General features: G+C 36.9%; 1 protein-coding gene across 1 annotated transcript in view; it reads left to right on the top strand.

Moving 5' to 3' along the window:
• CDH12 (cadherin 12, type 2 (N-cadherin 2)) overlaps nt 1-5,862 on the top strand; it is an 831,087-nt gene that overhangs the window by 290,916 nt on the left and 534,309 nt on the right. The window lies entirely within an intron of this gene.

Below are 5,862 nucleotides of genomic sequence, written 5' to 3' on the forward strand. Positions count from 1 at the left end.
AATCATCTCTAATGTCTAAAAGGTTGGACATTATTTGATACTTAAGCCTACTCATTATTTGGAGCTTTCCCTAAAGCCCTGCCACCCACCTCAAAATGGACAAGATGGCCATATACATGTGATTAAATGAAAATGTAAGAGGGCTCTTATTATTGTACTCTGTAAATTTTGGATTCCATTTTAAATGCACGCATTTCTCCTGGAGAACTTGGGCTTGTTATAGCCATGTTGACTTTAATATTTGCAAAAGTATTCTCAACACCTATTAGATAAAACAATTTTTATTACCTGCCTGACTTCAGCACTGACAAGGAAAAAATCATTCCATTGCTTTTTCTTTTTTTTTCCATAATCTGCCCCATTTTTAGAGTTGTTCTCATAGTAAGATCTTCCACAACTTTACTTGCTTTAGATTACAGCCTTCCTTTCAGAGTTCAAAGGCAATCTTATAGACTTTCTTTACAGTGACAATTATAAGAATGGTAGGTAAAACTACAAGATCGTTCATTATCCATTTGAATTCTTATCCATTTGAATTATCTATTTGAATTCTTATCAAGCACTGAAAAAAGATGGATTGTTTGACTAATACTCCAACTGGTTCCTCCAAGAAAACTCAGTGTGTTACACAAACTCCACCAGGAAATGCCATAGAGGTGACAAATGACAATGTTTGCCTGCTGTTAAACACATGTAACATCTAGGAGAAGCTCTTCCCCGTTGTAGCAGGTGTATAGCTGTGCTGTGCTGCTTAGAAGCAGAATCTATTTTAAACACTGCCTGGAGAGGTTGGTCTGTTCTTGAAGCTCCTTCAGGAGTTGGCATTCAGAACAGGGTCAATCAAGAAAGATGCTGGCTCCATGCCTGAATTTTCTGTTATGTTTAGTTCAATTAGATTCAAATATACAAAACATGCCAGTGAGAAGAGAAGGTCAATCACTTGGAAATTATATTAGCCATAACTTGGATGTAATTTTTGCTGTGTCTACACTACAAATACAAGAATTAAGAAGAATAATTTTATAGACTATTTGCCATCATATGGAGGAAAATACATTAGAATCCAATAAAAAATTTATGTATATCAACAAGGCCTTGTGGTGCTATAAAGTGGTATGCTCAGCATATGGCTTCCTCATATTCTGTTCCAGAGTGAGTTCTGTCTAAAATTTACATGCACCTCATGGATACAATGTTTCATAAATTGTTTCTCTCTTAAATTTTCACAAGACAAACTGTCTTAGTCAGCTCAAGATGCTATAACAAAAGTACCATAAACTGGATAACTTACAAACAACAAACCTTTATTTCTCCTAGTTCTGGAGGCTGGGCACTGACAGATTCAGTCTAGTAAGGGCCCGTGTCTCATAGATGTCACTCTCTTTTTAATTTTTTTTATTTTTTTTTTATTTTTTTGAGACAGAGTCTTGCTCTGTCACCCGGGCTGGAGTGCAGTGGTGCGATCTCGGCTCACTGCAAGCTCCGCCTCCCGGGTTCATGCCATTCTCCTGCCTCAGCCTCCTGAGTAGCTGGGACTACAGGCACCTGCCACCGCGCCTGGCTAATTTTTTGTATTTTTAGTAGAGACGGGGTTTCACCGTGGTCTTGATCTCCTGACCTCGTGATCCGCCCACCTCGGCCTCCCAAAGCGCTGGGATTACAAGCGTGAGCCACCGCGCCTGGCCAGATGTCACTCTCTTGCTGTGTCCTCACAAGGAGGAATGATAAAGCAGTCCTCTGGAGCCTTTTTAATAAGGACACATCACATTTGTCTGCCCTTATGATTTAGTTACCTCCGAAGAGCCCAACCTGTAAAGGCCATCACCTTGGGGATTAGGATTTTAACCTATGAATTTGGGGGTACACAAACATTCAGATCAAAACACAAACTTAAGTGAAAATGAGGAACAGTTTGGGCAGATTGCTTGAAAACTCAGATCACCAGAATTTTCCTCAAAGGCAATACTGTCATGCACCACATAACAACATTCCAGTTAATGACAGACCACATAGACATCAGTGGTCCCACAAAATCATAATGGAACTGAAAAATTCGAATGTTGTAGTGTGCGCATGACTCACCTGTTTGTGGTGCTGCTGTTGTAAACCAACCAACTGTGATGACAGTCCTATAAAAGTGTAGCATGTACAGTTATATATAGTACATAATATTTAATAAGGATAATAAATGACTATGTCATTGGTTTATATATTTACTATACTATACTTTTTATTGTTATTTTAGCATGTATTCCTTCTATTATTAAAAAGAGCCATAAAACAGCCTCAAGCAGGACCTTCAGGAGGTATTCCAGAATAAGGTTTTGTTATTATAGAAGATGATGGCTCATTGCATATTACTGTCCCTGGAGACCTTCCAATGGAACAAGATGTGGAGGTGAAAGGTGGTGAAATTGATGATCCTGATCTGGTGAAGGTCTAGGTTAATGTTTGTGTCTTAGTTCTTTTTGTTTTGTTTTTGAGACAGAGTCTCACTCCGTAGGCCAGACTGGAGTACAGTGGTGCCATCTCAGGTCACTGCAACCTCTGCCTCCCGGGTTCAAGCAATTCTCCTGCCTCAGCCTCCCAGGTAGTTGGGAATGCAGACCTGCGCTAGAATGTCCAGATAATTTGTGTGTGTGTGTGTGTGTGTGTGTGTGTGTGTTTAGTAGAGATGGAGTTTCACCATGTTGGCCAGGCTGGTCTTAAACTGCTGACCTTAAGTGATCTGCCCGCCATTGCCTCCAAAGTGCTGGGATTACAGGTGTGAGCCACCGTGTCTGACCTTGTGTCTTAGTTTTTAATAAAATGTTCCAAAAGTTTAAAGTCAAATGAAAAATAGAAAAAGATAATAGGATAAGGACATAAAATATTCTTGTACGGCTGTGTGTGTTTGTATTTTAAGCTAAGTGTTATCCTAAAAGAGTCAAAAAGCTCAAAAAATGAAAAAGTTTATAAAATAAAAAACATTACAGTAAGCTAGGGTGAATTTATTATTGAAGAAGAAGAATACTGTGTATAAATTTAGTGTAGCCTAAGTGTACATTGTTTATAAAGTCCACATGTGTACAGTAATGGCCTAGGCCTTCATATTCATTCACTGCTTACACACTACTCAGACAGGGCAAATTTCAGTTCTACAAGCTGCAGTCATAATAAGTACCCCAGATAGGTATGTCATTTTTAATCTTTAATACTCTACTTTTATGGTACCTTTTCTATATTTGAATATGTTTGGATACACAAATACTTGCCGTTGTGTTACAATTGCCTACATTATTCTGTACAGCAATATGCTGTTCACGTCTGTAACTTAGAAGCAATAGAGTACGCCATATAGCCCAGGTGTGTAGCACGCTACACCGTCTACGTTTCTGTGGTACACACTGTGATGTTCACGCAACGAAGAAATTGCCTAACGATGAAGTTCTCAGAACATATCCCTAGTGTTAAGTGAGGCAGGACTGTATGAACTTTTCCTTATTTTTCTTTCTGCTACTCTTTTATACTATTTCCATATGTTCTTTAGACCTGCTGTTATTTAGTCTAGTGTAGGATTCTAAAATTAGAAAGATAATATCAAAATTAATGTTTGCTAGAGAAGTTTAGCTGAAGGAATATTATATAAGATAATTTGTTTTGGTTTGGTTTTCTGATTTTTTTTTTTTTTTTTTTTTAACAGAGTCTATCTCTCTGTTACCCAGGCTGGAGTGCAGTGGCACAATCTAGGCTCACTACAACTTCCACTTCCCAGGTTCAAGTGAGTCTTCCTGCTCAGCCTCCTGAGTAGCTTACAGGTGCCCACACCACGCCCGTCTAATTTTTTATACTTTTGGTAGACACAGGGTTTCGTCGTTTTGGCCAGGATGGTCTTGATCTCCTGACCTTGAGTGATCCCCCTGCCTTGGCCTCCCAAAGTGCCGCAGTAGAGATGTGAGCCACAGTGTCTGGCCATATAATTTTTTTTTTTACTGATGTTTTCAATCTGTTTCTGTGTACTGTATATATTATCACATGAAATTCACAATGTACTGATGTATTTCAACCTAGTATACATGCTTACATTTATTTGTCCTTCACAATTTATAAGTGAGGTTTCAAGTGTCAGGAGACAAATGAAATCAAATCACACAGCATATAAACAAGATGATGACCTAAAATTCAGGTATGTGTAAATAATAAGATATTATTTCCTTATGATAGTCAAACATTCTTTCATATGCTTGTAAGCTATTTTGAATGTGCCTCACTCACACACCATGAACTACCTGTGTAATTCTTATATCAGGTTTTTAATTGAATTGTGGGACATTATTGGTTTGTACAAATATTTGTTTAGTTAAAAAAAAAAATCTGTCTTTCAAATGGAAGGAAATTATTGTATTCTAAGTTGTTTGTATTTTTAATTTATGATTTTCTGTTTTATATTGACATTTGTGTGTTTTATGGTCATCTGAGATTAGTGAATTTCTTAGAAAATCAAAATATAGATAAACAGGTAAACAGAGAGATGAATAGACAGATAAATATCTACACACACATAAATACATAAATATATATATGCACATTCACATATAAAGATATATAGATACATAGAAACATAGATATATGGATAGATGTAGTTCTGAAGCAGTATATTAATGCATTTTCATGCTGCTGAAAAAAAAAAAATTACCCAAGACTGAGAAGAAGAAGATGTTTAATTGGACTTACAGGTCCACATGGCTGGAGAGGCCTCAGAATCATAGTGGGAGGTGAAAGGCACTTCAGACATGGCAGCAGCAGGAGAAAATAAGAGAGAAACAAAAGCAGAAACCCCTGATAAAACCATTAGATCTCGTGAGACTTGTTCACCATCATGAGAGTACCACAGGAAAGACCAGACCCCATGATTCAATTACCGCCGCCTTCCGGGTCCCTCCCACAACACGTGGGAATTCTGGGAGCTCAATTCAAGTTGAGATTTGGGTGGCGACACAGCCAAACCATATCAGGCAGTATAGATATGGCGCCCTCTGTAGGTTTTGTTTTATTGTTTCATTTTTATGTTTACTATGTTGTAAGCAATATTTAATTAGATATTCAAAAAGTGATGTATAAAAAGATATTTGCAGACAAATTAGTTTGAAAGACTATACATTTATTTTTTTTAAAAAAGGAGGAAAATTCACAACTGTCATAGTATTTTTTACTTCTTTCATAATTTTTCCATATCAGACTTTGAAAATGTGCACATAAGCCCTTTGTTTTGTATAAGCTAATTCAAATTGATCATAATAAGTTAATAATAAATTGCACTGTGAGGACTATTTATTGATCATTATTTCAATTGGTGGAATCCTGTCACTTGGGTGGCATGTCAAAGTGGGCAAACTATGACTATAGGACAGAAAAGTGTCAACCAATTTAGTACCAACTAAACTTCTGTAAAATACAAGTCACATTTCTGTGTGTTGTCTTGGAATTTATAGGCCTTATCTAGTTTCCCTTGTCCAACTTTATATCATTCACTATCAAAAATATAGCCATGGCACTGATAAAATGTTGCTGTTCCTGTTGTTCAAAAAGACTGTACCTTAGCAGAGTCTCTCTATAAAACACCATTCTGACTCTGAAGAAATGACATTTGGTGTTTGATCACTCACATTAATATTGTTTTATTTTTATATCAAACAGTAAAGAAGCAGTAACATTGACTTACTGATGACATTTTTATTAGTAAACTGTGGGCTTGAGATGATGCTTCCAGTTTACTGGACAAAGGAGCAAACTAACAAGTTAGACTTTGTTTGAAACATTCAGGGCCTTTTACATGAGCAAGTTTTCCTTTTAGCCATCCTCCATGGTACCTAAATCTCATAT

The sequence above is a fragment of the Mandrillus leucophaeus genome, unplaced genomic scaffold (genome assembly GCF_000951045.1).
Source record: "Mandrillus leucophaeus isolate KB7577 unplaced genomic scaffold, Mleu.le_1.0 Scaffold606, whole genome shotgun sequence".
Classification (NCBI taxonomy): domain Eukaryota; kingdom Metazoa; phylum Chordata; class Mammalia; order Primates; family Cercopithecidae; genus Mandrillus; species Mandrillus leucophaeus.